Source organism: Anabrus simplex, chromosome 1, assembly GCF_040414725.1.
Source record: "Anabrus simplex isolate iqAnaSimp1 chromosome 1, ASM4041472v1, whole genome shotgun sequence".
In the NCBI taxonomy this organism is placed as follows: Eukaryota; Metazoa; Arthropoda; class Insecta; order Orthoptera; family Tettigoniidae; genus Anabrus; species Anabrus simplex.
The window spans coordinates 1,744,242,535-1,744,258,646 of record NC_090265.1 but is presented as its reverse complement, the minus strand read 5'-3'; positions in this window follow the sequence as shown (position 1 = coordinate 1,744,258,646).

Here is a 16,112-nt window from a genome sequence, read left to right as displayed (position 1 = left end):
TTTAAGCCCCAGAACATACCACGATTCTATGCTTTCCATGTAGCGCAGAAATTCACATATATCCATCTACAGGAATTTTATAAATTTAGTATTTGCGCTCAGGACACAAGCTTTTGTTAGAGTACAGTGATACCTCGTTAATACGTTCCCGTGAAACCTCGTTAATACGTTCCCTCTTTTAGCGGTATACCGTCCATCACACTTTTATTTTATTTATTTAAATTTTCCTTATTTGAGGTCTGCCATACGTCAAAGTATACTATACAGGGTGTCCCGGGAGGAATGATCAATATTCAGGGATATGATGGGAACGAACATTTGAAGCAGAAATCTTCATATGGACATATGCTTTATTCCGAATTGTCCCCGAAAAAGAACATATTTTATATACATTTGTTTTGGGGCTAGTGGCGCCCACGTATGTGCCTCTATGAGGCCACCTAGGAGAGGTACTGGTCCACTCCACAGTTTTATCCCCCCGACCGAATGTCTGACACTCCAGGACACTGCCTTTGAGGCGGTAAAGTTGGGATCCCTAGCTGAGTACGGGAGAAAAGCCGACCATGAACGTTAATTTAATTAATTACAAAACTTCTTTCTCAACAATTTTTCTCACGCTCTAATGGGATCTTGGTGCGATTCGCGTTACACGTATGGACTTGGCCTAGTTTAATGTCCGGATGCCTTTCTTGACGCGGCCCGTTTATACAGCTGTTACGTGTTTCTGTGGTAGTTTGTAATGTGATGTACTATCTGTAGAGGCAATGGTTTTCGCTAAGCGCAAAATCGCGATTTTTTTTCAAATTTGGCTCAAAATGCGAAACTGTTTACCTTTAAGCAAAATCACGAAATAACTGACGAAATTATGTGGAATTACTTTTGAATTTAAGAAGCATAAGCAAATGTGATTTAAAAAAGGATTAATTCTTTCATCCCACCTACGAGAACTTCTAACATTAGAATATGTGTGATTGAGCTCGATAGCTTCAGTCGCTTAAGTGCGGCAAGTATCCAGTGTTCGGGAGATAGTGGGTTCGAACCCCACTGTCGGCAGCCCTGGATATGGTTTTCCGTGGTTTCCCATTTTCACACCAGGCAAATGCTGGGACTGTACCTAAGGCCCGGGCCGCTTCCTTCCCTCTCCTAGTTCTTTCCTGTCACATCGTCGCCATAAGACCTATCTGTGTCGTGCGACGTAAAGCAACTTGCGAAAAAGAAATTTGTATATCTGTGTTTAGGGATCTAGTTTGTAGTTCATAAAGAGCAGGTAAATGTAGGCCTATTGATGTGACTGCCATTCTTCTTTCCTTGAAATCAGAACGTAGGCGTTTTGTGGAAGCTGCAGTGAAGGTTTTATGGATTCCATTCAGTAACGTTGATAGTGTGAGGTCATTTACAACGTACAGTAATATAATGTCTGACAAGCTCTGACTCCCTGTAATATGAGACTCACGGTATCTCCGTATTTTTAAGACTGGTGTGTAAATTAAGTACGTAGGCTAGGTCGAACTTGTTCAAGAGGCAGGAATTTTTTTTTCAAGTATTCTTGCTTTGATATATGTTTTCAGCAAAATCATAACTCTCATGTTTCTTTTACATAACAAAATATGTTATTTTGCTGCAAATATGCTGTCAACTACCGTGTGGTTTAGCTTTATTACTGAAAAGTGGAAATGAAATTTAGCGAAATTATTGACGTCCGCCTCTGTGGTATAGTGGTTAGTGTGATTAACTTCCACCTCCGAGGTTGATTCCCGGCTCTGCTACGAAATTTGAAAAGTGGTACTTGGGCTGGAACGAGGTCCACTCAGCCTCGGGAGGTCAACTGAGTAGAAGGGGGGGAGGAGAGGGCGTCGATTCCCTCTTCAGTCATTCTCGAAGAGGTTTTCCGTGGTTTCCCACTTCTCCTCCAGGCAAACGCCGGAATGGTACCTAACTCAAGGCCACGGCCGCTTCCTTCCCTCTTCCTTGTCTATCCCCCTTAATCTTCCCATCCCCCATAAGGCCTCTGTTCAGCATAGCAGGTGAGGCCGCCTTGGCGGGCTACTGGTCACCCCCCCCCCCCCAGTTGTAACCCCCCGACCCAATGTCTCACGCTCCAGGACACTGCCCTTGAGGCGGTAGAGGAGGGATCACTTGCTGAGTCCGAGGGAAAAACCAACCCTGGAGGGTAAACATATCAAGAAAGAAATTATTGACGAAATAAACTAAATATTGTGAAAATTTTTCCGAAATGACGTTTTACAAATTACGAAATTAGGCAAACATTTTTACCACAAACAGGTGCCTCTACCTCTGTGTACATGAAGATAAATACCCAGTCCTCGACCCAATGAGAATTCACGAGACGACTGAGCAAGTGGCTGGGCGGTTTGGGTCACCTAACAGTCAGCTTGCATTCGGGATATGATGTGTTGAAAATCCACCGGCGGCAGCCCTGAAGATGGTTTTCCGTGGTTACCCATTTTTACACCAGGCAAATGCTAGGTCTGTACCTTAATTAAGACCGCAAGGAGACAAAAATGACTTATCTCCTCTCGCAGTTCGAGAATATTCCTAGGTGGGTTATCTGACCAGAAAAGAGATTCTGACGGAGTGAGTTGGCCGTGCGCTTAGGGGCGCGCTGCTGTGAGCTTGCATTCGGGAGAACATCACTGTCGGCAGCTCAGAAGATGGTTTTCCGCGGTTTCCTGTTTTCACACCAGACAAGTGCTGGGTTTATACCTAGCCGTTTCCTACTTCACCGTTGCTATATGATCTATCTGTGTCGGTGCGACATAAACCAACTTGGATTTTTTTTTCTATTTGCTTTACGTCGCACCGACACAGATAGGTCTTATGGAGACGATGGGGCAGGAAAGGGCTGGGAGTGGGAAGGAAGTGGCCGTGGCCTTAATTAAGGCACAGCCCCAGCATTTGCCTGGTGTGAAAATGGAAAACCACGGAAAACCATTTTCAGAGCTGCCGACAGTGGGGTTCGAACCTACTATCTCCCGAATACTGGATACTGGCCGCACTTAAGCGACTGCAGCTATCGAGCTCGGTAACTTGTTTTTTAAAAAAGAAAGAGAGATTAATATTTTATTTCCGTAGAATTGCTTCTTGTACTCTCGTTGTTGTTATTAAGTAATTATGTTTTTAACTTCACTTTATTATCACTTGTAGTGTTATGCTAGTAGTAAGTTCAACCTATAGTATTGTAAGCTGTAGTGTTAAGCCCTGGAAATACTTAAGTTTGTATATGATGAGTTGAGGATGCTGAATTTAGAATGTTAAACTAGTAGTATTTCTTGTAATATTTTTTTTCAGTGGAATTGCTTGTTGTTGTGCTTGTTAGTAATAAGCTCAACCTACGTCCGGCCCCGCGGTGTAGGGGGCGACGCGTCCGCCTGTCACCCGGCGGCTCCGGTTTCGATTCCCGGCCGGGTCAGTGGTTTTTAATTGTAAATGATTAATATCCCTTGCCATTGGACTGGATGTTTGAGTCGTCCTTATTGTTCCGTTCCTCACATTCATCACGTTACACTTCCGCCATTTCCGAACACACGCAAGTTCACAACATATGATGTAACGTAGGGGCAAAAGATCTTCTTAGGCCGACGCTCCGAATTAAAACAATAAAAAATAAAAATAAAAAAGCTCAACCTATAGTATGTATGCTGGATTTAGAATGTTTGGTATTTCTTGTAATATATCCTTTCCGTGGAATTGTTTGTTGTACTTTTGTTCTTATAGTTGTTGTTGTTGGGTTTTAATTTTACATTATTATTACACTCCTGTAAGTGACCACTGCCACCGGAATATTTCAAATGCGATGTATTTGATAAAATAATAATAATAATAATAATAATAATAATAATAATAATAATAATAATAATAATAATAATGATAAAAATAATGATATTTTATTTTCTTCTTCTTCTTCTTCTTCTTAATCTGTTTACCCTCTAGGGCCGGTTTTTCCTCGGACTCAGTGAGGGATCCCACCTCTACCGCCTCAAGGGCAGTGTCCTCGAGTTTCAGACTCTGGGTCGGGGGATACAACTGGGGAGGATGACCAGTACCTCGCCCAGGCGGCCTTACCTGCTATGCTGAACAGGGGCCTTATGGGGGATTGGAAGATTGGATGGGATAGGCAAGGAAGAGGGAAGGAAGCGGCCGTGGCCTTAAGTTAGGTACCATCCCGACATTTGCCTGGAGGAGAAGCGGGAAACGACGGAAAACCACTTCGAGGATGGCTAAGGTGGGAATCGAACCCACCTCTACTCAGTTGACCTCCCGAGGCTGAGAGGACCCCGTTCCAGCCCTCGTACCACTTTTTAAATTTCGTGGCAGAGCCAGGAATCGAACCCGGGCCTCCGGGGGTGGCAGGTAATCACACTAACCACTACACCACAGAGGCGGTTTTATTTTTTTGCTATTTGCTTTATGTCGCACTGACACAGATATGTGTTATGTCGACGATGGGACAGGAAAGGCCTAGGAATGGGAAGGAAGTGGCCGTGGCCTTAAAAGGTACAACCCCAGCATTTTCCTGGTGTGAAAGTGGGAAACCACGGAAAACCATCTTCAAGGCTGCCTACAGTGGGGTTCGAACCCACTATCTCCCGGATGCGAGCTCACAGCTGCGCGCCCCTAACTGCGCAGCCGACTCGCCCGGTAATAATAATAATAATAATAATAATAATAATAATAATAATAATAATAATAATAATAATAATAATAATTCAAGTAAACCCTGCTGTTATTCCTCTTCTCTTTCCAAATATGCCACTCTCGTGTCGAAAGATTGGCAACATTGAGTCTGAATTCTAATGTTATGTGGGAGTGTGCAGTAGCCAGGAGACATTCACTCTCAAGTTCCGTTAGTGTGACCAAGTGCGTGGAACTGAGGCGTAGCAGGTTAGATTAATGATAACCAGGTTCTTCTTCAGCCAGAGCAGTGATCACCATGTCTATGTACTCATCCGGAACTTCGGGCCACACCTTTATCACGAACCAGTGTTACTTTCGTGGGCTATGGTCCGGTTTTTCTGTGCAGGATTTAAATCCTGATGGTGCATCATGTCGCTAATTAATAATTTCATATGGCTATATCTAGCCTGCAGCAGACCAAATATGACCAAAATCGAAAGTAAAATTTTGGTAGCACAAGGTGGGCAAAATACAACTGGCCTGACCTTCAGTTATCCTGAGAAAGGTTTTCCGTGGTTTTCCATTCTCCTGCACTAAGGCGAATGCCGGGACAGTTCCTAGTATAGGCCAGGGCCGCCAACCCCCTCACCTTCTCCGCCCATCTCCTTCTCCGATACAAATAGAGATGGTCGATAAATCACAGCCTGTCACTTTGTCACCGATATTTTTCTGTCACCGGTATATCAGATATGCTGTCACAGAAGTCTCTGTGACAAAATATTGTTTAAATGTGTACTTGGATCACGTTTCTTCATTTACCAGTTACCTACGGCGATATTAAAGGTATTCTATCATACATTTTCTTCTTCATCATCTCTTTACCCTCCAGGGTCGGCTTTTTCCTCGGACTCAGCCAGGGATCCCACCTCTACCGTCTCAAGGGCAGTGTTCTGGAGCTTCAGACTCTGGGTCAGGGGATATAACTGGGGAGAATAACCACTACCTCGCCCAGGCGGCCTCACTTTCTGGAGGGGTGGAAAGATTCGAAGGGACAGGCAAGGAAGAGGGAAAGAAGTGGCCGTGGCCTTAAGTTAGGTACCATCCCGGCATTTGCCTGGAGGAGAAGTGGGAAACTACGTCGAGGATGGCTGAGGTGAGAATCGAACCCATCTCTACTCAGTTGACCTCCCGAGGCTGAATGGACCCCGCTCCAGCCCTCGTACCACTTTTCAAATTTTGTGACAGAGCCGGGAATCGAACCCCGGCCTCCGGGATGTGACAGCTAATCACGCTAACCACTACACCACAGAGGTAGACCAATCATACATTTTATCACATTTTATTTGTTAGCACGGTAGAGAGAATGCCTATCTAACAACTCTGTATGTCAATAACTAGCTCACCGGGCGAGTTGGCCGTGCGGATAGTGGCGCGCGGCTGTGAGCTTGCATTCGGACGTACTGGGTTCGAATCCCACTGTCGGCAGCCCTAAAGATGGTTTCCTTCCAACTGCTAGGCGTTTCCTCTCCCATCGTCGCCATAGGACCTATCTGAGTCGATGCGACGTAAAGCCACTAGCAAATAATAATAATAATAATAATAATAATAATAATAATAATAATAATAATAATAATAATAATAATAATAATAACAACAGTTAGCTCATTTTTCATACGTAACGCGAATCGAACAGAGCAGTCCTCAGCTGGCAAATGAAGCACGCCTGAAGGCCCTGGAAAGAAAGAACTAGGACTAAAAGCAAGCTTGTTTTATGGATTTGGAAACGTAATCATAGCCAGAGAACCTCCAGTTTACGTGGATCCGAACCACAACGTCGAGATATTTAAAAAAAAAACCTCATGCAGTGGCTAGGTTTCGAACCACAGCTCCTTGACCATAAGCTAGCTACTATTTCACTCGGCATTCCCGCTCCCCATCAATAAGACTAAACCATAATGAAAACTGCGTTTCGCTCTAGCATTTAACAGTGGAGACAATCTTCTTAAGAGATTGTACCAACAGAATAATAAACATATCCGGGGAGTAGTCTTGCTAATTGCCAGTGTTATTCCTGTCGACGCACCTTCTTCAAACTATCACACAAGTACTTGTGTATTCAAACACAGACATGCCTGAGGCCACACCTGAACAAACTAGGGTCCGTAAAAAGCACTTACTGCATCACAAACATTAGCTTGTTATGACAAACAATTTTTATTTTATTTTCCTCTCACAGTTTGTTCTGAACTTAGCTTCTGTGAGACTGTTTCTAAAAATATTCTTCTTCTTCTTCTTGTTACTATTATTCGTAGTAGTAGTATTGCGAGCATCGCGGTGTAGGGTAGCGTGTCCGCCTCTTACCGGAGGCCGCGGGTTCGATTCCCGGACAGGTCAGGGATTTTTATCTAGACTTGAGGGCTGGTTCGAGGTCCACTCAGCCTACGTTATTAGAACTGAGGAGCTATCTAACGGTGAGATAGCGGCCCCGGTCTAGAAACCCAAGGATAATGACCGAGAAGATTCGTCGTGCTGACCACACGACACCTCATAATCTGCATGCCTTCGGGATGAGCAGCGGTCGCTTGGTTGGCAAAGGCCGTTCGGGGCTGTTGCGCCATGGGGTTTGGTTTGGTTTGGTTTGGTTTGGTTTTCTATTAGCAGTGAATTCCCCCACTATTGGAAGACGTTAAGCAAATAACTCAATCAACTCTTCTGTGGGTTCTTCTTGTTTTTCCAGTAGGCTTTCATTCTTTCCGGGAAGGCTTGTTTTAGTTCGTTAGACCACTTTGGTCTGTACTGCTGTTGTTGTGGTTGCTCTGGTGTAGCTTCCAAATTGTTCTCTTTATATCTGAGGATATCTCGATCTAGAATGTCTGCCGAACTTGTGTTTGCGTTTTTGAGGTCCTTTCGAAGTTCGTTAAGCCAGGACAGGTATGGCGAACCTATGACACGCGTGACACTAGGTGACACGCGAACACGACTTCTGTCGCACACTCGCATATCATCCTTCTTTCTTTCTTTCTTTCTTTCTTTCTTTCTTTCTTTCTTTCTTTCTTTCTTTCTTTCTTTCTTAATCTGTTTACTGCACAGGGTTGGTTTTCCCTCGGACTCAGCGAGAGATCCCACTTCTACCGCCTCAAGTGCAATGTCCTGGAGCATGAGACTTCTGGGTCGGGGATACACTGGGGAGGATGACCAGTACCTCGCCTGCTATGTTGAACAGGGGCCTTCGAGGGCGATGGGAAGATTGGAAGGGATATACAAGGAAGAGGAAAGGAAGCAGCCGTGGCCTTAAATTAGGTAGCATCCCGGCATTTACCTGGAAGTGGGATACCACGGAAAACTACTTCCAGGATGGCTGAGGTGGGAATCGAACCCGGGTCTCCGGGGGTGGCAGCTAATCACCCTAACCACTACACCACCTGTTTATTGAAGTGTGATTTTCAGTGATGTTTGCAAAATCAAATCATGACACATCCAGTCGAAAGTATTTATACAAGTAATGTTATCTGTCCGCCTTTGTGGTGTAGTGGTTAGTGTGATTAGCTGCCACCCGCGGGGTCCGGGTTCGATTCGCGGCTCTGCCACGAAATTTGAAAAGTGGTACGAGGGCTGGAACGGAGTCCACTCAACCTCGGGAGGTCAACTGAGTAGAGGTGGGCTCGATTCCCACGTCAGCCATCCTCGAAGTGGTTTTGCGTGGTTTCCCACTTCTCCTCCAGACAAATGCCGGGATGGTACCTAACTTAAGGCCACGGCCGCTTCCTTCCCTCTTCCTCGTCTATCCCTTCCAATCTTCCCATCCCCCCGCAAAGCCCCTGTTCAGCATAGCAGGTGAGGCCGCCTGGACGAGGTACTGGGCATCCTCCCCAGTTGTATCCCCCGACCCAGAGTCTGAATCTCCAGGACACTGCCCTTGAGGCGGTAGAGGTGGGATTCCTCCCTGAGTCCGAGGGAAAAGCCAACCCTGGAGGGTGGAGGGTAAGCAGATTAAGAAAAGAGAAGGAAGAAATTTCTTTATCCCATTTATTGGATTCTAAAAGTTAATAAACTTCGTATATTGGATTACACTCATTTCAAAGTTTTTTGCATTCAGTTGTACTATTTACTTCGCAGACGACACATCAAAGATTGATGACATCAGTTTGAATAAATTGCATCTTGCATTCTTCTGAAAGTGCGTACAACTTTTCCTTCTTACCTTTTGGCATGATTTTGTGTTGTGAAAAAATAGTTCTTGTCCGGAGAGGTAAACTCAAACTCAGCCAACAAGAGAGTACAGGGCCGATGACCTAGCTGTTAGGCCCCTTTAAACAACAAGCATCAAGAGAGTCCACAGCCAATAGGTGAAGCCGTCAAATACATGTCCGTGGTGATTGAACTTAGCTTAAGTTGTCGTAGTATCATTGTTTAAATTTGAACTTGATTTATCGGCTGCTAGTTGGTCATTCTTGCCGGGATATGAATAGCTTGCGGTTTCCATTATCTTTCTTTCTGTCTGTCTTTCTTTCTTTCTTTCTTTCTTTCTTTCTTTCTTTCTTAATCTGGTTACCCTGCAGGGTTGGTTTTCCCCTCGGACTCAATGAGGGATCCCACCTCTACCGCCTCAAGGGCAGTGTCCTGGAGCGTGAGACATTGGGTCGGGGGATACAACTGGGAAGAATGACCTATACCTCGCCCAGGCGGCCTCACCTGCTATGCTGAACAGGGGCTATGTGAGCGGATGGGAAGATTGAAAAGGATAGACAAGGAAGGGGGAAGGAAGCGGTCGTGGCCTTAAGTTAGGTACCATCCTGGCATTCGCCAGAAGGAGAAGTGGGAAACCACAGAAAACCACTTCCAGGATGGCTGAGATGGGAATCGAACCCACATCTACTCAGCTGACCTCCCGAGGCTGAGTTCGCTCCTGTTCCAGCCCTCGTACCACTTTTTTAATTTTGCGACAGAGCCGGGAATTGAACCCGGGCCTCCGGGGGGTTGCAGCTAAGCACACTAACCACTACACCACAGAGGCGGATAATTATATTTGAATATTTATTTATTGCCTTTTGTTGACTATGGTTCATGTTTGTGGGTTACTGTAGTCACGTCCTAGTTCGAGAACCATGGGCAACGGCTGAGTGGCCTAGTAAGTGGTCCTGAGAGTCGGGATACCAGTTGCTATGGAATGGGAGTGGGCATCTCGGACATATTCTGAGTCGTGGCCCTCCTTGTGCTCAGGCGGCTAGGACTATACAATTCACCGGTGGTCCATAACCCGTTAGAGGAGAGATCCTCACTTGGACTATGTGCAAGTAGGGCAGCATCCTGCTTCATGAATTTACCGAGCTCAGAACACTTTAAGCAAGCCTCGGACCTATGGGAGTAATGGAGTCCCACTCCCATTTGACAGGCGAGGGACTCCTTGGAAACAACTTGGCGAACGAAATGGAATTCGATGGGGAGCTATCAACATTAATGGGGCTTATGGAAGAAAGAAGGTAGAACTGGCTGAGTCAGCAAAGATGATGCATCTGGATGTGCTAGGAGTAAGTGATATTCGGGTAAGGGGAGATAAGGAGGAAGAGATAGGAGATTATAAAGTGTACTTGACGGGTGTTAGAAAGGGAAGGGCAGAGTCTGGGGTAGGGCTCTTTATCAGGAATACCATTGCACGCAACATTGTTTCTGTTAGGCACGTAAATGAGCGAATGATGTGGGTAGATTTGTCAGTGGGAGGAATTAGGACAAGAATTGTGTCTGTGTATTCACCATGTGAGGGTGCAGATGAGGATGAAGTTGACAAGTTTTATGAAGCATTGAGTGACATTGTGGTCAGGGTCAACAGCAAGGATAGAATAGTGCTAATGGGCGATTTCAATGCGAGAGTTGGGAATAGAACTGAAGGATACGAAAGGGTGATTGGTAAATGTGGGGAAGATATGGAAGCTAATGGGAATGGGAAGCGTTTGCTGGACTTCTGTGCTAGTATGGGTTTAGCTGTTACGAATACATTCTTCAAGCATAAGGCTATTCACCGCTACACATGGGAGGCTAGGGGTACCAGATCCATAATAGACTATATCTTAACCGACTTTGAATTCAGGAAATCTTTTAGGAATGTACGAGTTTTTCGGGGATTTTTCGATGATACAGACCACTATCTGATCTGTAGTGAACTAAGTATCTCTAGGCCTAGGGTAGATAAAGTGAAATCTGTCTGCAAGCGAATAAGGGTAGAAAATCTCCAGGACGAGGAAATTAGACAGAAGTACATGGATATGATTAGCGAGAAGTTTCGAACAGTAGACAGTAAGCAGGTTCAGGATATAGAAAGTGAATGGGTGGCATACAGGGATGCTGTAGTAGAAACAGCAAAGGAATGCCTAGGAACAACTGTGTGTAAAGATGGGAAAAGGCGAACATCTTGGTGGAATGATGAAGTGAGAGCAGCCTGTAAACGTAAAAAGAAGGCTTATCAGAAATGGCTCCAAACAAGGGCCGAGGCAGACAGGGATTTGTACGTAGATGAAAGAAACAGAGAGAAACAAATAGTTGATGAATCCAAAAAGAAGTCATGGGAAGATTTTGGTAATAACCTGGAAAGGCTAGGTCAAGCAGCAGGGAAACCTTTCTGGACAGTAATAAAGAATCTTAGGAAGGGAGGGAAAAAGGAAATGAACAGTGTTTTGAGTAATTCAGGTGAACTCATAATAGATCCCAGGGAATCACTGGAGAGGTGGAGGGAATATTTTGAACATCTTCTCAATGTAAAAGGAAATCATCATGGTGGTGTTGCAAACAGCCAAGCTCATGGGGAGGAGGAAAAAGATGTTGGTGAAATTATGCTTGAGGAAGTGGAAAGGATAGTAAATAAACTACATTGTCATAAGGCAGCAGGAATAGATGAAATTAGACCTGAAATGGTGAAGTATAGTGGGAAGGCAGGGATGAAATGGCTTCATAGAGTAGTCAAATTAGCGTGGAGTGTTGGTAAGGTACCTTCAGATTGGACAAAATCAATAATTGCACCTATCTATAAGCAAGGGAACAGGAAGGATTGCAATAACTATCGAGGTATCTCATTGATTAGTATACCAGGCAAAGTATTCACTGGCATCTTGGAAGGGAGGGTGCGATCAGTCGTTGAGAGGAAGTTGGATGAAAACCAGTGTGGTTTCAGACCACAGAGAGGCTGTCAGGATCAGATTTTCAGTATGCGCCAGGTAATTGAAAAATGCTACGAGAGGAATAGGCAGTTGTGTTTATGTTTCGTAGATCTAGAGAAAGCATATGACAGGGTACCGAGGGAAAAGATGTTCGCTATACTGGGGGACTATGGAATTAAAGGTAGATTATTAAAATCAATCAAAGGCATTTATGTTGACAATTGGGCTTCAGTGACAATTGATGGTAGAATGAGTTCTTGGTTCAGGGTACTTACAGGAGTTAGACAAGGCTGTAATCTTTCACCTTTGCTGTTTGTATTTTACATGGATCGTATGCTGAAATGTTTAAAATGGCAGGGAGGGATTCAGTTAGGTGGAAATGTAGTAAATAGTTTGGCCTATGCTGACGACTTGGTCTTAATGGCAGACTGTGCCGAAAGCCTGCAGTCTTACATCTTGGAACTTGAAAATAGGTGCAATGAGTATGGTATGAAAATTAGCCTCCCGAAGACTAAATTGATGTCAGTAGGTAAGAAATTCAACAGAATTGAATGTCAGATCGGTGATACAAAGCTAGAACAGGTCGATAATTTCAAGTATTTAGGTTGTGTTTTTTCCCAGGATGGTAATATAGTAAGCGAGATTGAATCAAGGTGTAGTAAAGCTAATGCAGTGAGCTCGCAGTTGCGATCAGCAGTATTCTGTAAGAAGGAAGTCAGCTCCCAGACGAAACTATCTTTACATCGGTCTGTTTTCAGACCAACTTTGCTTTACGGGAGCGAAAGCTGGGTGGACTCAGGATATCTTATTCATAAGTTAGAAGTAACAGACATGAAAGTAGCAAGAATGATTGCTGGTACAAACAGGTGGGAACAATGGCAGGAGGGCACTCGGAATGAGGAGATAAAGGCTAATTTAGGAATGAACTCGATGGATGAAGCTGTACGCATAAACCGGCTTCGGTGGTGGGGTCATGTGAGGCGAATTGAGGAGGATAGGTTACCTAGGAGAATAATGGACTCTGTTATGGAGGGTAAGAGAAGTAGAGGGAGACCAAGACGACGATGGTTAGACTCTGTTTCTAACGATTTAAAGATAAGAGGTATAGAACTAAATGAGGCCACAACACTAGTTGCAAATCGAGGATTGTGGCGACGTTTAGTAAATTCTCAGAGGCTTGCAGACTGAACGCTGAAAGGCATAACAGTCTATAATGATAATGTATGTAATGTATGTATGTATGTTTTGTTGACTTCTAATTAAATAACATTATAAAAATCTGTTGAAGAAGAGAAAAATATATGCTGTCTAATCTTGTAAAAACGCACATAAAACGGGGGATGGGGGGGGGGGGGGTGCTAAAGCATGAAATAGAAGGGGGAAAAAAGATGGCAAAATCTGACAAAAGGCGCAAAATGTGCAACAAACTTTGCTTATTTCGCTTCATTTCAAGTCCCCAGTGACCTATCGGTATTATAACAACGAAAGCAACCCACAAAGTAGCAGATGACAAGCTCCATTTACGAATCTCGGCTGCGTGGTATTGACGAGAAGTTTCGACATGAAGGGAGGAAAGGTTTACCAGTAACAAACAGAAGAGATTATCGGATTTTATCTAAAGGTGTATACCGAGGTATGTTTCTTGTCATACTGTATGTACTGTATCCTGCATTGTAAAAGTTACTATACCGGGCAAGTTGGCCGTGCGGTTAGGAGCGCGCAGCTGTGAACTTGCATCCGGGAGATAGTGGGTTCTAGCCCCATTGTCGGCAGCCCTGAATATGGTTTACCGTGGTTTAACACCAAGCGAATGCTGGGGCTGCATGTTAATTAAGGCCACGGCAGCTTCCTTCCCATTCCTAGCCCTTTCCTATCCCATCGTCGCAGTAAGACCTATCTGTGTCGGTGCGACAGAAAGCAAGTTGTAAAAAAAATTACAATGGTAAGGGTTATAATTAAAGTTAACCCGTAACATAGAGTTTGCCTGTATATTTTGAAATACTGTAACGAATACTGTATTCAGTGTAAGCCCTTAGATAGAAATGATTCAATTATGTGCTATACATGCTCAAAAACGGAATTCTCTATATCTCGAAATTTCCATAACTCGAGATAAAATTTATCTCCCGAGTTGATTCGAGATATCGAGGTTCCACTGTAATAATAAGAATAATAATAATAATAATAATAATAATAATAATAATAATAATAATAATAATAATAATAATAATAATAATAATTGTACCAGGCCGTTAGTTCAAATATTGCGCCAATTGAAACTCCTCTACAGGAGAAAGCCTGAACTTTAAAAAAACTGTATTAACTCAACGGTTTCTCCGAAGATAGCTCTGTGTGAATTTTGATGTGTTTTTTTTTGGTCATTGATCAAAAAGTATGGACGTTCTCTACCAGATGTCTCTACAAAAAAACTATGATCATGCACTCTGGTGCAAAGGAATGAACCTTCTTGAAGAAATTTTGTATTCAAACGTTGTAGTCTTTACTAAATTTTTGTTCTTTTAATTTTGGGTTGGCAATATTAATCCTTCCTTCCGCCAGGTTTGAACTTAGCCAATCCAGAATTTCTTTAATTAATTCTCAGCCAATCATGTATGTCTTCTTCGATATGGATATGTAGCTCTAAGCTATCCAATAAAGTTGAGGGGGTGTGTCTACTCATTCTTGAAAGGTCTCGAATTTTCCACGAGGGTATAAAAACTGCTGATTTTCTTGTCTCCGGGCCACTAGTATAACATCTAACTCAGTGTGTGGATATGTAGCAGGGGGCGGGAAGCGCCCCGTTCTTCAGGCACCATTTCTTCATCAAGGTAATGGCCTCTTAACATCTTTATCTCTTGCTAGCTCAGCAGTTTAACTCTCGGGGAAGGTTCGAAACCTTTAATATGTAACCTACCACTTTAAAATGTAAGTTCCTTTTCAGTCTATGTAAAAACTACAAATCTCTTTTACTGTAAAGCGGGGATAGAGAGTGCTTTACCCTCTCGAGCTCCCCTTAATCTTGAAATTGAGGTCACTACGTGTTCATAACCGTTTCTACGTTTCCTTAATGTGTTAGGTTTCCTCATACGAGTCACCTCCATAGATTGGGATTAGCCCCTGTGTTTCGGCCTAGAGTCACTTAGGTTTTAAAAGTGTATTTAGGAGTGCAAGTTCACGCCTCCAATCTCTTCTGTACTTTGGGCCAGTAACTTAACCTGATGTTTTGTTTTCTTCATGTGAAGGCCCTGTAGGTTGGGTATTAAATGCCCCTGCTTCTTTGTGTGCCTTGAGGGCAGTTAGTAGTAAGGGCTGTTGTGGCCTTTGATAGGCTTGTAAAAATCGAGAGCAGGTCAGCTCTTTCTGGTATTTTGGAAGATGCCTCTAGGGGGCCTGACATTATTAAGCGGGAGCAAGAGCTCCATGTAATGAAGGGGTTTTCTGCTCTTTGTTAAATTGTGGGTGTGAGCTGAGAGCTCAGACTTTGGGGCTTGTAGCCCAGAATTTGTAAAGTTGCTGTATACCTGATTTAACTGTTGTTATTTGTTGTACGCTCAAAATTCTATGTTACCATTGTTAAGTTTTGAAAATATAACCTTGTTGAAATTTTAATACACCTTTCGAACTTTTGTAGTTGAGACCTATTCCAGCCCGCACCTTCCTTCACCTCTAACTACCACGGATATCTCCGTAACAACAATAATAATAATAATAATAATACCACAGAGAGGCTGTCAGGATCAGATTTTCAGTATACGCCAGGTAATTGAAAAATGCTACGAGAGGAATAGGCAGTTGTGTTTATGTTTCGTAGATCTACAGAAAACATATGACAGGGTACCGAGGGAAAAGGTGTTCACTATACTGGGGGACTATGGAATTAAAGGTAGATTATTAAAATCAATCAAAGGCATTTATGTTGACAATTGGGCTTCAGTGAAAATCGGTGGTAGATTGAGTTCTTGGTTCAGGGTACTTACAGGGTTTAGACAAGGCTGTAATCTTTCACCTTTGCTGTTCGTAGTTTACATGGATCATCTGCTGAAAGGTATAAAATGGCAGGGAGGGATTCAGTTAGGTGGAAATGTAGTAAGCAGTCTGGCCTCTGCTGACGACTTGGTCTTAATGGCAGATTGTGCCGAAAGCCTGCAGTGTAATATCCTGGAACTTGAAAATAGGTGCAATGAGTATGGTATGAAAATTAGCGTTTCGAAGACTAAATTGATGTCAGTAGGTAAGAAATTCAACAGAATTGAATATCAGATTGGTGATACAAAGCTAGAACAGGCCGATAATTTCAAGTATTTAGGTTGTGTGTTCTCCCAGGATGGT